Source organism: Haemaphysalis longicornis, unplaced genomic scaffold, assembly GCF_048455015.1.
Source record: "Haemaphysalis longicornis isolate Haplotype H1 unplaced genomic scaffold, Haemaphysalis longicornis Haplotype H1 scaffold_6, whole genome shotgun sequence".
Lineage (NCBI taxonomy): Eukaryota > Metazoa > Arthropoda > Arachnida > Ixodida > Ixodidae > Haemaphysalis > Haemaphysalis longicornis.
The window spans coordinates 10,489,976-10,501,214 of NW_027526407.1; positions in this window are offsets into that span (position 1 = coordinate 10,489,976).

The window sequence follows — 11,239 nt, forward strand, 5'->3', positions numbered from 1 at the left end:
GTGCAAAAGAGTGACATCATAGCAATATAGCTCGGTAGGACTGCAACAAGAAAAGAGCAAGGCACATGACTTCTGCTGCATAAAATGCTTCAGGAGCCTTCGTGGGTGAGGGCAAACCGCAATAGCAGGTTATGACATTCGCGAGGGCACTGAAAGGCGGGGCTGCTGACCTCCGGCGATCGTACACAATGCACAAAGTATATTGTGGCCACAGTACGGGGAGGGCTGACAATCTGATATTCCTGCTACCACCATCAAGGTCAAACAAAAGGTCACTGCGGAGAAGTTTGCCTTTACACGGCGCTTGTTCAGGCGTTAATCATTGTGAGATCCGCGCAAGCAATATTGTTGCCATTTCAACTTCAGTGTGACCATTACATAAAAAACACAAAACGAATGTATTTTTGGAATCAGGAATTGACTGCTCTCTCGACAGCCACAGTTGGAAAGGTGCGGCAAACCGTTTTCATACTGCGGAACACTTAAACAATTTTCATATTCGGTGGCAGGGCTCTTTCAAGAAAACTCTTGGTGAGTTCTTTTAACTATATCGTCTACAGTCTGCACTTTTTGACGAGAGAAATATAATGGGAGCCAACGTTTCCTGTCCGGCAAGCCTGTTTTATACGTGGTTGTTTTGAAATATACCAGATTGTATGGTTAAAGGGGTTCTTTATGTACATTGAACACCTGCAAAAATGGCAGTGTTCGTCTCAAATAATTCAAATGCCACATCTGGTCTTCGAAGCGGTACCTTGGTATACTCTAGACTGCATTTTGAGCACTTTTACAATGTTATTTGGGGCTGTTTGCCGATACCACAAATATTTTTTGAACCTAAATCTGTGCCCGTTATTTTGACAGAAACGCTTTTGGCGGAACCTCAAAGTACGTATACTTCATTCACACTAAGCTCCAACCAATGAGCAGTTGTTTTTTGCAGGGTATTTGTGTTATGGGAAATGCAAGTTATCTTTGTTGACTATAATTTCAAAACAGTACAGTACCATAGTAAATGCCACTACAGTGACAAAAATCAGTTATTTTTATTGATGATTATGATGGTGATTGAATTTTTGTACATGAGAGGCCGACAGTGGGCATAGAGCACCCAAAATAGTTACTTCAAGAGAGTCGTGGGAGAGCGACGAGTAATGTATTTCAAAAAATAAACGTAAATAAAAAAAAGACAATAAGTATCCATTTTGTAAATGGTCGGGTCATTGGTAGGGACCTCACCGTTCAAAAAATCAAATGGTAAGAAATAAAGTGTAAAAATTTGCTATCGTTCAGAAATGGAAAAGTGTGCTGGTAAGAACACATGGGTCCATGACCCATAGACACAGAGCAAGAATATATAGGAGGCGAAACAGCCCATTCAGGCAAGCGCGGGCGAACGACCAGATAATGTCACCATAAAAACCAAGGCCGACTGCAAAGCTAAGTAGAAAAGACGGTAAAGAAGAAGATAGCGGTGCCTGGTAGATGAAATAATAGCGGTCGCAATTCATTCCACGGCTGCGCAGTGAAATGCCGATCGCGGAGTCCACGCCGAGTCTTCACCTGCGGCAGGTGCCGCTAGCTCAACCTATAGCGAGCGCTCGCAATATTTTCTGGCCACGCTAGGAAACGTCGTTTTACCACATCTCTTATTCTTGCTCCGTGCCCATAGAGTGTGATGGGTGTAGTGAAATCTATTTTTCGTACATTATGGGAAGTGTTTACTGTGTTTTGTGTTGAGTGCCTTGCATCTTATTGCTGTGTGAATCTCTGATGAGTGCTCTCTACACCCGCCAGACAGAGATTGGGAGATCCAGTAAGCAATTGCGAATGTATTGCGCGTGTATGTCCTATGCACAGCTTCCATAGGGCAACTCAGCGAATTTTTGAGTGATTCAGTTGTGTTTCAACTCAGGTGTAGCGTCATTACGGCCGGTTTGTCTTTCTGTCTACTCCATTTACGTTGGTTGGAATTTGTTATGAAGACATTGTGGGGAAGTGCGACTCAGGTCAGTGTATGATAAGGTTTTTATTTGTACTTGGCTCCTAAGAGCAGGAGCAGCTGCCTCATGATCAATTAACTCGTTGCCAGCGATCAAAGCGCGGCCTGGACAACAGAAGAGTGTTACTTGAATATTTTTAGCATACCAAACATATACTTTTATAACATAAGAGGAGAGACCAAGGACCGAGACGTCCCGGTGATGCGGTGGTGTTCTATTATCAAGATTGCGGATGGAGAGAGATGAAGCAGCTCGAGCAAGGGCTGCTCACGAGAAATTACGGGCACCGATGATGACATTCGCATCGGTGTCGCGATGATGATTAGAAAGTTTCTACATAATCGCCGGCCCCATTTTCTCCACCCACAAAGACGCCGTGCTCAGTCCGCGTCCAGTAGTTGCCTCAAGGTTGTTCTTTCTTGTCGGATGCTATAAGGCAATGAGGAGGTGAAGCGGAAGCAGGGGCCTTCTTCGGAGCACATTCCGGTGGAGTCGGTGCAGATGACGTAGCAAGGCGAAAACTCGAAGAAGGTTTTGGACTCCTCTAAAATCGGGTGTGTATTCAACCAATGTGTATACAGCTCGGCCTGAAAACACCTCCTTAGCTCCTTGGTGCTTCTTTCTGGGTGGTTGCACTTTTCTGGTTGGACTATCATTGTGTTATGCATTCCGTTTTTGAAGAGGGCTCTTGGCGCGAACTCTTCGGCTGTGTTGTAGGATGCCTGCAACGGAAATCCTCTTAGGATGTCTGTCACGATGGTCGGTACCCCGCTCGTCAGCGTCGTCCATCGACTGTCTTTTTGTTGACAACATTTGCGTCTCATTTTATCCTTTTGGCATTCCAGGTGGTACATCCGTTATGTCAATTTTGGAACACTACCTATCTGTAGATTGTGGTGACGCCAACGGATTCAAGGAGATGCCTGACTTGCTCATGCTAATGCCAGCGGTCTCTTAGAAGGAACAGAATGTCAAGGCATCTTCTGTCTGAAGGTCACGTTCATTCAACGTAGTCGTCGAATCGTAACCCTCTGCTTGCATTAGGAACTGTGGCGCATGCAGTGTTTCTGTCGCAGGTGCTTCTTGGAAATTCTTTAAATCAAGTGGGTCATATCATTCTTTTGCCAATATATAAAACCTATTGAAGTTTGTAGAGTAATTTATTATCTGGTTGATCTGGCATGATTTTGAGGCGTCGCACATTTTGTATTTCGATTCATAGCAGATACGGATCATAACATGAGTTTTTTCATCTTGATAGCGTATGTTGGTGGCATATTCCTCATACAGGGAGTCTGTGTCAATAAACGGTTCGATATCTTCATTCAGTGTTCTCAATCCAATTTCAGTTTTCTGTAGCTGACGCATCAATTCCTTCAACATGTCGCAAACACCACTTGTCATTAACGTCAACCGCAATACAGATTCTGCGTTTCTGCGTAGTTCACAGCCGCACAGCCGCTAAGTTCGTTAAGGCGCATTGTATCCTCAAGAATACTCTGGTCACACATGAAAGTCACTGCGTCTTGCATTGCGCGATCAGCGGCGGCATACCCCTCCCCGTTGAAGAAATCGCCGCCTATCAAGGGAATCGTCGGAGTTGAGGATCCGTCGTCGTCTAGTCCGCTCATTGCCTCGATCAATTTCGCGTACCACCACCGGTTCAGTTCATCACACCGGTCCGTCGTCGGTATCAAGGGGTCCTCCTTCTCCAAAAGGCCGAAGTTCGGAATACTCCGAATAGCAGGAGGACCTTTTTCCCGGGTTTATCACCACCATATAAAATAAGAAGAGAGACCAAGGGCCGAGACGTCGCGGTGATGCGGTGGTGTTCTACTATCAAGATGGCGGATGGAGAGAGATGAAAGCGCTCGAGCGAGGGCTGCTCACGAGAAATTACGGGCAGCGATGATGATATTCGCATCGGTGTCGCGATGATGATTAGAAAGTTTCTACAACTTTATTACACTTAAATTGACAATGCTTTTTTATACGCCACGAATGTTTATAGATTACTGACATGCGGATTTATTTTTTAAGATTGTTCTATACCATGAGCACAGTTTCATATGCTTTTAAGAGAACATTGTTGTGTGCACGCAGTAAAGTGCCGGCCATAAGCAGCGCGACTCACCATAGTTCCTGTATTTCAGACAGAACTGTTAAACTGTGCACATTTATATTTATACTGCAGGGACAGGACGTGTTGCAACATGGAGATCTCAGAACCCGGGTTTTATCCATTTTCACAAAAGATCAATGACATAATGCATTTTGAAGTGTCCATTGGGGTAAACTGATGGCGACGGAGGATGTGCACATGTCTAAAAAGGAGATGCTGAGATCAGACGCCGGCTCTCTACGTCAATGCGAGAAAGGCAAGAAACCAAATAGGCGTTTTAGAAAGAGCTCGGATAGAGATGTGTTGTTAAATACAGGCCTACGCGGGATATTTATTGATAAACCTATAAACGCACCTACCATAAATTCCGAAAGAATGCCCTACCGGGAAACATCGCCCGCTCCTCGTTATTGGTGAAATATTAAATTCAATAAAAGACCCCAATGATGCGCACCCTCTGAAGTCGACTACTTTAAAGTCGATGAGTGAAGAAACTAAGGGCGAATAATCTATTCGTGTGTTGATGCGGTCACTTATGTGTCCTTTCCGCATTTGACTCATATGTTCGCACATCTCGTATTGTTGATATCTCTGCAGTTTTGGCTGGCCCTTTGTAGTTTTTCTCACCTGACTCGAAAATTTGGCCATCCCGTATTTGTCTCTTGATATGTCTGCTCTTTTGGCGGGTGGTATTTCGGAACTTTAGCATAGTAACTGTACGTACCTTCGTCAATATTCTAGGCACCATGTGTTGTATTTAATGCACGGGCTCTGCGCCCGGCTAGTGCGATAGCATTCGACTCACAGCAAAGCCATAGGTACCGCACTACATGAAATATTATAGTGCTGTATTTTCTAGTTGAGTCCTAAATAACACAAATTTTAGACGAGACCAAACCAACGAGACATAGAGACACGAAGGAGGAGTTCTTGGTATGCATCATAAGTAGAGTTGCCATATTCCTGGGACCCCAAAGCGGGACGGGGGGTAATGAAGCACGCGGCAGATAAGCCTAAAGGGACACTAAATATCTTAACGCAATGTTGTTTTAACTGATAGATCATTCGTTTCGTAATTTGTTGGCCTTTCTTCGACGAGAAACAATGAGTTATTTCCTAATAAGTAAATAAGTACTGAAGCACGTCCACTCAGCTCTCGTCAAAAGCAGAGCAGTGTACTGAAGGGCTTGTTAGTACACTGAACTTCAAGAAAACAACTCAGGCATTGGGACTAAGCAAGAAACAATAGCATCCTGGTTAGTCCTGTCGTATGCGTTTTTTTTGAAGTTCCTGAAATGGTTCCTTGCCTATTTTATTGTTCCAGCTTTTAGTAGAGACGCTGGGCTTGATACCCGTTTCTTATATTTCCGGCCAAAGTCGGTACAAAATCCCGTCCCGCAAGTATGCTGCGGGACAGCACGACCACAATCGCAAAACCGGGAGGTGTACCGCTTAAATCGAGACGTCGGGTACTTTATTTATGAGACTTGTGCGAGAGGACCTTCAGAACGTTTAGGCTTTTTCAGCATTTGTGTTTAGGTTGCCTGGCATGTGAACTAAATGTATTTTTTTGTTGATTGAGTACTGAAAAACTCGGGATAATTTAAAGGAATACAGTCCCAATTCAGTTTGAGTTCAGGATTCTTCTAGATCCCGCGACTCTTTAAAAGTGCAGCACCAGTAGTCATTACAGTACTACCTTTAAAACCGCTTATATATGCCCTGAGATCGCGGCTGTTGAGCCGAAGCTGGGATTGTCTGTGTGGTATGGACATGTTTTATGATTTAAAAGATCCCCGTACATTGTCAACATACATTTAACGGGAGATTGGTGGTGGCAATGAATTGCTAGATGAATTTATCTTCATTTTAATTTGCGTACAGCTCAAGACTACACGTTGAGGCACGTCATTTTTTTGAACAAGAATGTTTGAAAGTGCTGACCCAGCTCCGACGCAGATTGTTCTTTCTGGTAGGTAGCTGGCAAGCGTGTCCAAGATGTTGGAGAAATGTGGCGTTACATCAGGTGGCTGAGGATCACGTAACACCATGCGGTGTCATAAGCGTTCTTGGGGACAAAAAATATAAGGAAAAACAATCTAGGGACCAAGGAATCCTAATGTACGTTTAAAAGGCCACTAGTTGATCGTTCGTGGATCGCCCCCATTATGCTTGCTTGCTACCTCTCGAGGAGACCCAGAACATACTATAGAAAATAGATACGTCTGATGTTTGTATTCTTCTAAAAACACGTGCACATACAACTTGTCGGGGGCAATAGCAGGATTACTTGTGGGTGATGTTGGGCACATTCCCTCTTTCACGAATATTATGACTATTGCCTCCCTTAATACATGGAAAGCTGCCCTGAAAGCGATATTTTCTTTTACAGTTGGGGGACTGTTCAAAGGTGAACGCGCCATGTGTTTTATCATCGGGCATAATATCTGCACACATTGCTCAAAGCATACAAGAGCTAAGTGCGCCCCCAATAGAAAAGAAAATAAGATCCGAGATGTAAGCCGATGTTGACTTGTTATTGCCAGGTAAAAGCTTCTTTTCTGAGCATATGCTGTGTTGCATAAACTTTCGTTGCATAAACTTTCGTTGCATAAACATGGACACTTGTTGGAAGTGTTGTGTGAGTATACAAGCTTGGTCTTTAAGTGCATCCGCTGCTGGGCAGACCAGTGGCAGGCTGTGTCTTCCGTTCTGAAGTTTGCATATTCGTGTCCATACTGTGTGTGTGTGTGCTGGGTGGGTGGCGTGCGTGCGTGCATATGTGTTTGCGCAAGCAAGCGCGCGTGTGTGTGTGTGTGTGTGTGTGTGTGCACTCACAGATGTGCGAAAGCGTGTGCCTCTTGGCGCGCATGCTACCCAAGACATCTTGCCCATTTGAAACAAATATGGTTCTGTGACGTGGGGTACTTTGGAGGAGCACCACAATCAATGTTCTGGACTGCTCGCCCCCGCCAACAGCTTGTTGCCACAGGGCATTCGGTCCAGCAGTTGCACAGCCAGCCGCAGGTTGCACGCCATGAACAGGGACCGCCTCTCGGGGGGGGGGTGCAGTGGCCGCAGTGCAAAGCGCTCGAGTTCCTGCAAAAGCACCTCTCCCGTCCTGAAATGGTTTGCCAAGTGGTCGTTGTTGCTGCACAGCAAGCACGTCTGGGTCAAGAGCTGAACATGCAATCTCATCTGTTCTTGCTACAGTCCTTGTTACACCAGGGAGGGCCTTCGGTTGCCCGGGGCACCAGAGAACTGTGGGATCTGATTTTCGGTGGGGTCTAGGATGTGCGCCGAAGCAAGTTAGGTTGGCTCCTGTAAGCGTAGGTGTGATATATTTTATAGCTAATAGCAAAGATACTTCATGGCTTTGTAAAATGTTCCACTTCTTTTTGCCTTCTCCGCACATTATGGTGAAACGTAAACTATTTGGACCTTTGGCAATGTATGGTATAGTGGTATAACCGCTCCCTAAAATAACGGTTTGTTCCCACGTCCCACTGCAGAAAATGAAAGATAACTGCGGAGCCAATAAATGTATCGATGTTTGATTGTTGTTGATTGTATGGTATGCAGGCAGTGTTTTCACAAATGGACATGCCCCGGATGGTGTTAGAGTTCTCATAGAGGCGAGATTCATCTCTTCGGGAACACCGCAGAGCATACTTTGTGCCCTCACGTCACAAACTAGAATGGGTGGTTCGAATAGCTGATTTATGAAAGCTACATACTTGTAACGTGTTACGCGACAGCCCGGTGAGATATAAGTAAAGCGTAGCGTTCAGAATCTCTTAACGCTATATCGCAGCCTTAACAATGGTCTGTAATGGGATGGTATGACGCCGAAAAATTTTCGTGCTGCAAAGACACACCACTAGAACGTATACACAGCCATCGCTGTCCTTTATGAATAACAAGGAACGGTTAAAAATTGTATTTGTCGTTTAGATTTATTCTTTGTAAGCACATCAGAATAGGGTAATTGGAGAGCAGTATGCCGTACACATCTCCTGGATATTTATTACGCTTCTAGAGCACAACTTTATTACATTTTTGTTTCACATTATTTTGTCGTATGAGGTTCTCGGGTGTGTTTGTAAGTGTTTATAAAAACGTGAGGATAACAAGTGGATGTTTTCATTTAACTGGATCTATCAAGGCTTGGGCCAATGCCTCATGTAAACAAAATGCTTTTGCCGTAGAGTGTTTTGCGCCGCTTCCGTCACGCTTTCCGGGCGCGCGCTATAGGTCCAGCGTCCATGTCGTCTTCAGAAACTTCAGGACTGGGCAAGTAGTGTTTGTAGGACGCCCACCCAGACCACAACCTCAAGTGGTCAGGACTCCTGACAGGGGCCTATGGGACTGTGAATGGTGGCGCGGTTCCAAGTCTCCTCTCGTGCATGTCTCCAGTGTCACAGATACTGGAGGGCAGCGGATAAACAATAGAAGGCACGGAACAACTCCTGAGGGAGAGCGTCATCCTCAAATTCATCGGATACTTTACAATCGGTGCAGCGTCATGATTCTGGACTCCCAAGGTGGTCGGCGTGCGACTACCTAAGTCTCAACAGATGCCGCAGAAACAGAAGGTGCCCGATAAACTGGGGTTAGAGACAGACTCACGTCCGCAAGAAGGCTACACTATATCGTGGTGCTGATCAAACACCGCCCCCACCCCTGTCGGGCAGCATTTTCCTACAATAGGGTCAAATGCGGCCTTTGCTCATGGCGCGCCTCAGCAAAGGTGATGTTTTCTCTTTCTTTCCTCTGAATCGTTTTGGACTTTTGAATTTTATCCGTTTCCGAAAAAGGAGGGTGAGGTCGCTGGGTTTAGACTTCACTGTGCTGTTTTTGCAGTCTCCCAGGAATTATCACCCTCGTCAGATTTCTCACGCCAGGTTTCCTCTGCGCGATTGCATCCATGGCCATAATATTGGCTCTCAAAGCATTTCATAGAAAATAGAAATATATGGTCGTCCTTTAAAGCCATAAAAACCACACACTTTCCCTTTTTCCGCGTGGTTGTGCAATCAAATGTTAGGAGTAGATGTGTGTCAGAATTTATTCATTTGCTCTCGGAGTTGAAGTTCGATTAACCATCGTTACTCCCTAATGAAGATCGGCCTTTCCTGTTCAGTGGGACTAGGACGACGTCGCATATGCGATAGTGAGAAGACACATAAACAAGTTGAATGGCGGCTATCAGCGTCACGGCGGCTGAAATTGTTGTAATCAGAGGCTTGTGATGGCGACCTGGTCGGAACGTCGGTCACTGGCGGCAAACACCTGCGTGGAGAGCAAAAAGCGAGGTATCCAGCGTCATCATTCATAGTGGACACGGGGCGGCGGCAGTAACGAGCCACATGGCCTAGAAGTCGGCAGGCGAAACAGATGGGGCTATTACCCGCCGTTCGCGCCGGATTCTCGGGTGGCAGATTCCTGCGTACCGCAGAGTGTGGTAGGTTTGGCGGCACGGCCCGGATTGACGCCCCAAGTGGTTGTACCGGACTACCAATGGCTTCTGCATACCTGAGGGGTGAATAATAAAGAGCGGGTGGCAGTGCGTCAGCCCGCTGTTTCTTGATCTTGTGGCAGGTGCTGGAAGCATCCGCAACACAATTGAAGAAGTCACTTCGGTAGACAGCGGAAGCACTCCGTAACATGGAGCTGTGCCAGAAACAAACAGTGTCATCTTTGCTCTAGGCGCCAGGGTGATAAGTGACACTTGCCGAGCTACTTCTTCCCGAACAAACTGTTGAAGCTTCCGTATCAAGAAGGCGTCGTCCCCCGCAGCTAAACAGCGACTCACCCTGGACAAAAGATTGTGGTTATAATGATGATGATAATGGTGATGTTCAGTGTTTCTCCCTTTGAAACGGGGCGTCGGTTGTCAGCAACCGACTTGCCTATTTTATTACACCTGCTTGCACTACATCCTACTAGATTAGCTTTCTCCCTTACCTCTCCCTACACCCCTGTTGAAACTCTCATTGCTCCTACCCCACTTTTTCTCTCGCCGCTCTTCTAAATTCTAATCCTTGAGATTACTCCGCTTCTGTACCCACCCCTTCCCTAGTTTTCGTCCACCACCACTCCAATCGCCTTTTCGTCAGCTGTATGGCCTTGAAGCGGAAGTTCCCCCTCGCCCCAAAATCCCAAAGCCTCCGCAAGCGTCATTTCCCCCTCATCCCGCGGTGGTAGTATCTCTGTGCAGCCGGTAACAATTAGGTCCATAGTTTTCCGATCACGGCCGCAGCATGCACTTGTTACATCCTGCTGCCTGTAGATACCCGTGTACGCTCAAGTTCCTAGGCACCCCGCGAGTGCTTCGAAGAGCAATTCACTGCCTCTTGTATTGCCATAGAATTTTTCATTTTTTATTTTCCAGTTTTTCTGTCCTAGAAATTTCCAGGATGTATTCTCGCTTCCATTCTCTGTGCCCACTTAGTCGTCTCTCCTGCCTTTACTTGCTTTTTAACAGTTGTGTATACCCAACTTTCCCCGGCCGACTTTGCGTACCGCTTGGCCAGCTGTGTGGTCCTCCATCTCCACCGCGTGTCTATGCTCCTCATGTACAGGTACTTAAACACCCTCGTGGCCGATTTTATGTCCTCCGTGTCATAAAGTTGCTCCTGAAAGTATATCTTGCTCTGTGAATCCCTCGCCTCGGAAAACGATCAGCCCATATCCCCCTGTGCCACTTATTTGTAGAGTTACTGCGGCCCCCAAGGGACAATATGGCTACCACCCTCTTGTTTACCTGCAGGCCTGCCTGGGTCTCTGGCTTCATGCACAGAACCGAATTCCCGAAAGTTAATCCAGGTACCATGACCCCTTCGCAGACTCCGAGAGGGCTCTTTGCTTCATTAGAGCCACGTTCCGTCTTCCTTTTGTCTTAAGGTGCGGCTCATGCATGTGCGTATAATCTCCGCTGTACTTCAGCCACACCATTATATATTTATACTCTTTCTCCCGTGGTATTTTTACTGGCTCCACTGGTACTGTTTTGCGCTCCGCGCCATTGTTAAAAACCATGATCCCCAATTTGTCTCTGCTGAAGGATACCCCTTGGTGCGTCTCTTCTTCAGCACATATATCGATCAAGCCC